The sequence below is a fragment of the Aulonocara sp. 'chitande type north' Nkhata Bay genome, linkage group LG14 (assembly GCF_057382095.1).
Source record: "Aulonocara sp. 'chitande type north' Nkhata Bay isolate Kocher_YH1m ecotype deep benthic linkage group LG14, A_spYH_male_GT1.1, whole genome shotgun sequence".
Lineage (NCBI taxonomy): Eukaryota > Metazoa > Chordata > Actinopteri > Cichliformes > Cichlidae > Aulonocara > Aulonocara sp. 'chitande type north' Nkhata Bay.
In genome coordinates this window covers 17,168,195-17,178,884 of record NC_141357.1, presented here as the reverse complement: position 1 = coordinate 17,178,884, position 10,690 = coordinate 17,168,195, and the positions used below count along the sequence as shown (strand labels likewise).

At 39.0% G+C, this 10,690-nt stretch overlaps 1 pseudogene across 1 annotated transcript; it reads left to right on the top strand.

Annotated features, from left to right (window-relative positions):
- Positions 1-6,873: 6,873 nt before the first annotated feature.
- On the top strand, positions 6,874-10,471 carry LOC147314365 (ATP-sensitive inward rectifier potassium channel 1 pseudogene; annotated as a pseudogene). Its single transcript, XR_015124846.1, has 2 exons — positions 6,874-6,996; positions 8,616-10,471. The product of XR_015124846.1 is annotated as an ATP-sensitive inward rectifier potassium channel 1 pseudogene (transcript).
- Positions 10,472-10,690: the final 219 nt, after the last annotated feature.

Genomic DNA, 10,690 nt, shown 5'->3' with positions numbered 1-10,690 from the left:
GAAAACTGAATGTGCGCTCTCCACTTAACAGACGGCGAAAGATGAAAATGAGAGCAGAGAGAAAGAAAGATAAGGAGATGATGATAAGTAGGGGAGGAGCAACAGAAGCAGCTATTACCAGAAAGGCTCTTCTCGTACATCCTACACTGAGTTTGGGAGGATATTTATGACTCTGCAGCCCCCCCCCCCCCCTTTTTTTTCTGCACATCACCCCCCACCCACCACTTCCTGTCACCAGGATAGACTCTTGTTTCTGTTTCCCAGGATTCACCGACTGGGGAAGCGATGACAGCGGATTATGGGACATCAATGAGCGAAGCTGTAATAATGAGGAACTTGGGATTTGGCCGAGGGTTATGAGTTCTGGACCGTACTCAGGGTTAGCGGCGCTAAGCTCGACGGTAATAATGAAATGTTGGTGATTTTAATTGTAATAATTCAGGTTCTTCAGCAACAGCTGTGCCGATCCCGGCTGTGGATGAGCCCCGCGTGGCTTTGAGTTGTTCAGATCTGGGGCATGTTTAATTATTTCCCCTCCTGAGGTTACACGACTGATCAAAGCTTGAACCCCCTTCCACCTTATTACTTCTCCACGTCATGCTGTGGAGAAATCCCTGCAGGTGACTTTACACATATCACATTAACCACACATCATACATTAATAAAGCTTCCTAGCACATTTTGCTATTACAAGTGCTTGAAGGAAACCTGTGTATATTGTACACCCATTTGTATGATGCTTAAGGGGTGTGCAGTATAATAGGCTCTTTGTTGTTCCTGTAATAAATAATCCATTAGAAGCATGAAATGGTTATCCTGCTAAGGTGAACTGCAGGATAAAGAAGCATAATACAAATGTTGTTAAGTGTCATGTATGCTTCCAGTCTGATTTAATATCCATCAGTGCAGAAATTTCCATATGAAAAAAACGCGTGGTATCTCCTCTTTTCAATGCAGTTATTCTTGATTTCCTTCCTACAAAATGAAAAATATATGAGGATAGCAAGCACTGGGTAAGCTGCGGTTTAAATCTTTACAAATAGTAGAGATTGCAAAAGGGAAATGTACGATGTAGAAATGTTGGCAATGCCCATTTCTCTGCAATGTAATGATAGTATCATAGGTCAGCAGATTGTGGTCCACAGATAACGGTGTGTGTTATTCCACAGGAAGTGAGGAAATGGAAAAGAACTGGTGGAAGTGCCATTTTTCTTAATCCCCCTCACTGCATCCTTGGCACCGCCACACCCGCCTCCATCCTCACATTCCCACCAAGTCCCCCTTCGGCGCCGTCCCTCTTACACTTCTCTCACCTCCTCCTAGGCTTCATTAGCTCTGATTGATCCTCTTGTCAGAGCTTATGGCACAACGATGAAGTGCATTGTTACCATCAACCCAGAACACAGTGGGAATGAAAAATCAGAGGCCAGCCGGGAAAAAAATATAGTAGGAGGGCATAATACAGAGCACTGAATAGTTTCCCACATGTGGGACTAATAAAGGTTATCTTATCTTAGCAGGATTTCTGAAGTTTGAAGCTGCTATGATTTTTACTGCTATAGTCTCATACACTGTATGGCCAAATGGAAATTACACCTCCAGGAGCTGCTCGGCCATGGAAACCCATGATATGAAGCTCCCATAGTACAGGTTTCATGCTAATGTTAATGCCAGAGGAGGTTTCAGCTGTTTCAGCAACTTTCAGCGATGTGTCTAACCACTCTGCAACCCCACATGACTGAGTTTCTGCGGTTCGTAAACAGTTCCATTCTGCAATAATACTGCTTACAGTTGATGCTGGTATTCTATTATAGTACCCGGCTTGAATTCAGTGAGCTCTTTAGAACAATCCACACAATGTCACAAATGTCTGAAAAGACAAAGTGAACGGCAGGGCAATGGGACTGGGAACACCTGAATTCAAAGACTAACATGACCTTATACTTCCATCTATGTTATATATCTATACTTGAAACAAGTGTTTTTTGTTTGTTTGTTTTTTTAATTTTGCACTACAAAACCTAGGGGCAAAGCTGTAGGTTGGAATTTCATATTATGACAAACCAGTCACTGCATGGAGAAGAAAGATATGCTTGGTATCAGTAATGTGTAAATTATCAAACAATTTGTCCTACTTACTCAACATTGTCTAGTTCTCTAGCTCACATCATTTTATAAAGAAATATTTAGGTGCAGTAACTGTCAGTGAATTGTTTTTAGTTATATACAATTTTTAAAGGCAAGCAAACTTTTGGTATTAAATCATTTAGTATTAAATTGTAAATAATATAAATGTGAAGCTTAAGTCAGCCCACTGCTCTTGTTTTATGTGTGAACAAAGCTTGGACTGCTTCCTAAAGGCGCATTGATCCTATTATTTTTATTGGCAACATAATAGCAGTCAGTGACTTTTTAGAATTACAACCACAATTCCAAAAAGAGTTGGGGTGCAGTGGAAAATGAAAATAAAAACAAAGTGTAATGATCTGAAAACCCTTACATATTTTATCCTTAACGGAACATAGACAACATATCAAATGCTTGAACTAAGAAAATGAACCATTTTAAGGAAAAAAATGGGTCATGTTGTATTGAATTGTAGTGTTGCTCTCATTTCAAGGCCATCTTGATGGGCATATGCTATGCTATAACATATATGTGCCTTTCTGCACTGTTGCAGCCTTTCCTGATGTTCAAGCTGCCAATTCCATGCAAGCTAATTCTCCTTTCTACCACCAGAGATGCAGGCTTTTGAAGTGAGTGCTGGTCCCACTCCTCTTTATTCTGGAGGACACAATGTCCATGTTTTCCAGAAAAGAATTTCAAATTTCAACCTGTTCAACCACAGAGCAGTTTTCCACTAATTCCATTTTAAATTAGTTTTGGCCCAGAGAGGGTGATGGCATTCATATGTTCACATATGGCTTCTTCTTTACATGACAGAACTGTACCCTGAATTTTGTGGATGGTACCCTGAACTATGTTCACAGACACTGATTTCTGGAACTGTTCCTGAGCCCATGCAGTGATTTCCATGCCTGAATTTAATGCTGTGTCGTCCGAGGACCCGAAGATCACGGGCATCCACTGTTGATTTTCAGCCTTGTTGCTTGCCCACAGTTTTCTCCAGATTCTGTGTACTATGAGATTTTCACTGTATTTGCAGTTTTAAATTAAAGAACATGACTCTATTTTTTTTTTGTGGCTTTGTACATCTTTGCCCATCTTTCCTTTTGACAAACTCTGGCTCTCTAAGATTTTTTATACCCAGTTAACCTAATTATTTGTCAAATGTTGCCCCACTTGTTTCTTTTTACAGCCTTTTTGTCTCCCCCGTTCCATTTTTTTTAGATGTGTTGTTGCCATTAAACTCAAATTAAGCTAGTATTTTCCATAAAAGTCACAGTTTTAACATGTCATGTGCTTCTATGTTCTGCTGAAAAAACAAGATATATGGGTTTATGGGATTTGTAAATCCCTGCAGTCTGTTATTTATATTTTACATTTTACATTTTAAAATTGGAGTTGTGCTGTAATATTTCACTATAGAAGCAAACTGCTGTAATTGTATCACAATGTATCAACACCGTTAGAACATCTTTAAATGTAGTCTTTTGCATCCATGACTGTTCAAATCATAAATCCTGTTTTGTTGTTTTACACTTTTAACTGGGTGAAGAGAAAGTGAATGATCCTTTTATAGACACCACTGCACTGCCCTGACACAGTGACACTATGTGGTGATAATGGGTATAGCAGGCAATAATTCCTATATTGCTCTTCTGTAAGAAGTTTAGCATTTGCAAACAGAAAGATCCTTAAAGCCAGACTACTATGGCCTCTGAACTGGAATATTAGAATCTAAGTTTTGGGGAAATATTTGTTGTCATAAAAGCTTTTCACATTTAGTCTCCGATTGAAGAGGCTAAATAGATTGCATTTTAGTATCTGTTTCTGTCTGCGCTACATGCATGGACTGACATAACAAAACTATTTAAAGAGTTTTTGTTGGCTTGCTTCCTTCCACAATCTTCCATTATCTTATGCAACACTTGTTTGTTAGTGTATTCTCATGCTAAAGAGAAATCTTATACATTTCTTGGGATCTCTCTTGATTTCTTGATATGTCACATTGACAGACTGAAACACCACAAACAGCATTTTTCATTATGATGAAAATAAAACCAAATGGGGTTTTTTTTTAGGAGTGTTTATAGTTTATATTTAGAGTTTTCAGTTGAATTCAGAGCAAGTATGGTTATTACCGGAAGAGTCCTAGCTCAAGACCTGAAGAACAGGACACCGAGTACTGCAGTGGTGTAAACTTTTGCTGTTTTGAACATTTAGAATTTGTAGTATAGAGCAAGGAAATCATTCAGGCAAGTGGACAACTAGTAAGGATGAACTGAACATTGTCTCTTCAAAAACAATATTCGGTTCTTGTTCTCAGTAGGCCTCACTAATCCTATTGCTAAGAAATGTGTACGAAATCGAAGCTCGTGTCTTAGGTATGGCATTATTTGATCTGTTCACAGGGATCGGATAGCATACGCAGTTTTTCCCTCGACTTCCTTTTCTCATATGTTCTTGCCTTACTGTTTCCCTCCCACAATTCAAAGGACTTCAGCTTGCATTAGTAGATGAAAACAATTAACTCAGTGAAGAGGAAATAAAATACAAAACCCCTTTTTTTATAAGCTTAAATCACTTCTCTCATTCAAAGTTGTTTTTTTTCTCACCTCACCACTCTGCAATCGCACAAAGGCTTGCGAGGAATAAAAACAAATAAAATACTGTATAATGTGAAATGACACCAAAATGCTAAAATATCACCCCACTGAAAAATAAAACTGTACAACTGTTCATTGGCCTTGATTTCTTTTTGTATTCCAAAGGGTGATATGAGACCAATAAAAAGAAAGACTCCTGTGTTATGAAGGCCACTTTCTGCTGTGCAGTGGTGGTACAGCATTGCTAGAGGAGAAGGTGTCTCTAAACCTGCATAATAAATGTTTCACTTATATATTTCATATCATGCCACCAAAAGGCACCAGAGATTTGAAATTCTCTAAATCCTTGTACCACCAGAGATGTAAGAACAAAAAGTGACAGTTTTTTCCCTATAGGCTTTTTTTTTTTTTTTTTTAGCACAGCACCCATTAGAGGAGCAGGAGGTCAACACTTTTTGACAATGATGGCCTTGGACTGACACATAACATAACTTTAGGGGGAAACCAGCTGAAATAGTTAGATGGACTTTAACTTTTTTATAGGAAGCTTTGTAACTTCATCTTTATCATCTAAATAATAAAGAAATAAAGTCAGATCTCCATCCACACTACTGCGCAAAACTCTTTTCTTTATATGTTTAAATACAGTATAAATGTTTTGCCGTACTGAGCAGCATGGTGTTTCTGTGGTACCACTGTTGCCTCTCAGTACAAACATCCTGGATTCAAATCCAGTCTGCAAAGCTTGTCTCCAGATACTCCAGATTCCTACCTACAGTCTAAAGACATGCGTGGGGTTCATTATCATAAATTTATAGCCAATCCTAACTCCACACTGTCGGTGTGAAAGTGAATGGTTGTCTGGCTCTATGTGCTGACTCTGCAACAAACAGATCAAATCAAAGACACAAACTGAATGACTTCAAACCTTTTGTTCCAAAAGTGATCCAGAAACAAGCACTGGTCAGCTAAATGTTTTAGTTAAGCTGGACAGGAACTGGCATTGTTTTCTTTTACTGTGAGACAAATAGCCACAAAGCTGACCAGTAACTAGAGCACTGTGATAATTTTGTGCCATTCAAAAGAAAGAAGAAGAAAATAACAAAATCAGCCGACATGGCAAAGTTTGAGTTTGTCACTTGAGACTGCAGCAGAGACTAAATTTGTGTATGAACTTTTGGCTCAAATGTAAAGCATAATATCTTTAAGCATTTTAATGCATGCTGGTACAGTGATGTAGCATGTACCCCATAATTAGTTGTAAAAGTAGAAAAAAGACCCTGCAGTACTTGCAGAATGAGGGCAAATCATCCCTTTGCATTTAGAATGATGAAATCATTTGATTCCTGACTGACCGCTGACCTTGCAGCATTTGCACCACACCTAATGGTGCAGTGCAATGCACGTGTTGCACTTATTGCTGTATTCCACCACAATGGAACGGTTTACCACAACAGTAAAGAGGGGGAAGTGTTTTTTGCTTAGAGAATGATAACTCAGAATTGTGAACAGTGTGAGTGCAGATGTTTTATTGACAGTGCTAGCACTACGCATGCAGTGTGCATTTCATATTTTTGTAGCAGTCATTTTTGGTAAAGTGCATGAGTTAATTGTGAAATATACACGCTACTTGTTAAATGGACAACATACCTGTTAAAAAACTTCAGACACAGAAAATGGTCTCACTGTCCAAAAAAAAAAAAGAAAAGAAAAGTTTTCCTCCCAAACTGTCAATAATATTATGTGTGTATAGAGTTTACAGTAAATAATGCAACACAGTCTGTTTCGTCATCAGCATCCAGAACACGAAACGTGTGGTGTCAACACCACACAATATCGAAATGTGAGGGCAACAGCACGAAAGCCGCAAAAAAGAACCAACAAACTGTGAATTCAGAGGAACTCTGACAACACAATAGGCACAAAGTGTGATGCACAGAGGTCAGGGTGGCTCTAGGTGCCAAGCATGTATGAAATAAACCGTATTTCTTCTAACTTGGGAAGCATGTGCATGGGTGTGTGTCTTAGGATGCTTGGTCATGTGTATGTTTTGAGTCAGAAGTGGGGATGGGGGTGGGGACACTTGATGTGTCTGTGGGCGTAAACATCACCTGGGTGATTCCAGCACATTGAGACAGGACGATATAAAGCCACTCAGGTACAGATCAGCAAGCACAAGAGAGGGACACGCCTAAACTGTCCCAATCAGCTGGAAGCAAGAAAGACAGAGACGAAACTGACTTTTCGACGTGAACTTTTCACTTCGGTGAGTTTGGCTTCAGGCCTTTTATTTTAAAGTATGAATTTTCACATGTACATTTTTACTTCAAGGAAGTTTAACAAGGTTACTTCACTCGTGACCTGTTTTTGGTTTGTTTCTACCACAGCAATGTACATATTAGACAAAAAACATACATAACATACCAGTCGTGATTTTTTTATGTGTAGCTTTAAGAAAGTGTTTTTGCTACAGCATTTCAGTCACAGCAACAATTGCTCAATCAAAAAAAAAATCCATGAACTAAATTTTTACTACAGAAAAAATAAAATACAGAAATGTACATGTACTGCTTTACAAACATGAATTACATTTAAACTTTGAATATACTAAACTTCTAATATACTATGCTTTAAATGTTAAACTTCAAGCAGTTTTAATGTACATTTAAAGCTATGAGGACGCATATCAAGAGTTCTCTTCTATGTCACGTTTTCAATTGTGATTCTACCTGTTTTTTTGTACTTATCATATCTGCAATTAAAAAGCCTATATAATTTGAAATTACTTCAGCACATATCTTGTTACAGCATGACAACATGGTGATCTAATGATTAGGTGTAAAATGACTACGTTTGCTTCTAAAAGCATTAAAGCTTGCCAACAAGCAACAGCGTGTAATTATCAGATTTCTTTTGGCAAAATGTCACGATTTGAGCTTTGAGGACTGCAAACAAAAAAATAAACTCGCTGTACTGACTTTTTTGTCCTACTTCACACTTGCTAACAAGCACAGCATGATCCAAATGGCTGTTTGCATGGCTTGGCAAGAACAGAGGCCATACTTATTTGGAAACCTCTGTACAGCCAACACTGCCAGCTACCATCCATCAAGCAGCAGACTTATGAGAGAACTAAAAGCTTGAATAAAGTCAAAGATTGTTATGCCTGTGAGCTGTTCCCCTTCTGGCTGGGTTTGCTCAAATTATTTTAATGCCACGTTAAGTTATGCTACATTGAAACTCAGCAAACAAAGATGATCCTTGTGTTTAGACACTTGCGTAGGACCAAAGTTCCCGAATTATTTGGTTTATTTGGAACACTTACATGTTATGCTTCAGTGGAAACTTTTGTTTCTCATTAATGTCAGGACTCCACTGCAGCGCTGCATTTAGGATTACAGGCATTCAGTGATGATTAAATTTACTGTGGGACAGGGAAGCTTGGAACATTTGAGGCTGTGCATAGGGAGTTTACAGTGAGACTCAGCTAATCATGGGGCAAGGAGCAAAATCTTTCAACAGGGTATCAAAAAGTAGAAAATGCCCTGAAATAAAATATAAAATCTGCCTCTTAAAGTTCAAGAATGATTGTTTTATTCATTTACAATTATGTTATTTCATTATTTTTTATGTTTCAAATTGAATATAGAACTCAAATTGTGTGGTAAAAATATCTTTTTGTCAATATTAAGGAAACTAAGCGATTATTAGTCAGTTTTATATTCTTCTTCATTATAACGAGTGCAGAGCATATTTCTTTTTCTCAATATTTTTTTGTCATTATCGTAGCATCTTTGGTCTAGAGACTGTTTAATGATTTGCTATTACGTATTTACATGTTGTGCATATCCACGTTACATCATTTCCTATTTTATTGTATTTTAGGCTGCTGGCTCGTGAAACAAAACAAAACAAAAAACAAAATGTGTGGATCCATAGGCACAAGAATCAGGAAGTATCTGGATGAAAGAAGAAATCACAGGACCAGGCTAGTGACCAAAGATGGCCGCTGCAACATTGAATATGGAAACGTCAAGTACAGCAAACACTTTGCCTTCCTGGCAGATTTCTGGACCACCTTGGTGGAGGCCCGGTGGCGGTTCGTTTTCTTCAATTTCACTGCAACTCACACCCTCACCTGGTTCATGTTCGGTCTGCTGTGGTACTGGATTGTGCGTAATAATGGAGATCTGACCTGGCAAAACCCCTCACCAGATCACACTCCGTGTGTTTGGGGTGTTGCAGGACTCACCACAGCATATCTCTACTCCCTTGAAACACAGACCACTATTGGGTACGGTGTACGAGCACTCACACCTCACTGCCCGGGTGCTGTTGCTCTTGTCACTATCCAGTCAGTCCTCGGAGCAATTATTAATTGCTTCATGTGTGGTCTTATAATGGCCAAGATCTCTTTACCTAAAAAGAGAGCTAAAACCATCTCATTTAGTCCAATGGCTGTGATTAGCCCCAGAAATGACTATCTTTGCCTTTCAATCAGAGTGGCCAACCTACGTAAGAGTCTGATGATCGGCAGCCAGATCTACGGTAAGCTCCTGAGAACGACAACCACACAAGATGGAGAGACGATAATCATGGATCAGGTGAACATTGATTTTATGGTGGATGCTGGGAAGGACAACCTCTTCTTTATTTGTCCTCTCACTCTCCATCACATAATCGACAAAAGCAGCCCCTTCTTCGAGGTTGCAGTTGACACACTCCACAATCAAGACTTTGAGCTGGTCGTCTTCCTGGACGGCACAGCGGAGTCCACAAGTGCTTCTTGTCAAGTGCGGACCTCCTATATTCCTCGGGAAATTATGTGGGGCTACAGCTTCTTGCCCGTCATCTCAAGGAGCAGGGATAACAAATACAGAGTCGATTTCTCCAACTTCTCCAAAGTGGTGCCAGTAGCCACTGCACACTGCGCCTATTGTTTCCACAATATCAAGGGTCATCATCACCACTCCAGAGAAGGACAAGACAATCCTGGCTTTGAGGTGATAGAAATCACTGAGTCCCAAGATGCCACCAAAATGTAAGAGGTGGAAAGCAACACAAATAGAAATGGCAGCACATTGTGTAGCATTTAGATATGAAGTAAAAAATCTGCTTACTTGCACTTGTGTAGGTGTGTGTGTGTGTGTGTGTGTGTGTGTGTGTGTGTGTGTGTGTTTTTAAGCCACCATCAATTCCATAGCATTATTGTGAACTATTTAGATATAAAACCACACCTGCCACTGTCTGCTGACCATAAGCCTGTTTTCAAAAAGGGAGGCCTGGTTATACAACACGCTTCAATGCAGGAACAAAGTATGCTCCTGCTTTAAATGAAGAAAAGCTCTTCTGTTTTACCACTTGCCTCACCTCAGGTTCATAGAGCATGGACATGAAGAAAAACAAACCAATGTGTAAAACTGTATTGAAGAAGCAACGTTGTTGCCTTTGGTGAGAAAACACCAAAGTTTAAGTTTTCTTTAAGTACTGCCATAACGTGTAGAAGAATTGACACATGAACTTGAAACACTGGAATACTATTCAGATTCTGAGGTACAGGCAAATGGTTGGGTACTGGCGCAAGTCTTTTCAACACTAGTTTATATAGTTTCGTGTCTGTTCTGTTTATTTGTTTGTTTGTTTGTATTTTTTAAATGAAGTGAACAAAGTTCACAGAAAACAAGCGTGCAGCACTGAGTACAGTATGCATTTGTGTTTGTAAAGTCTTTTTGTATTCTCTCTCAGGGAGAAAATGTTGATATCAATAAAAAAGATTTTCAACCAATACAGTGTTTGTGCCATATTACTGTTTCTACTGTCCATCTGAAGGAATCAAAGCTCCTTACAAGGACTTGTGATCACAAAAGGTCAAAGCACATACTGTGACTGGTGCCAACCTCTACTGTGGCTGTTTTAGCTGTACACAGTGTAAAGTTGTGACATCAAACAGGAAGGAAAAG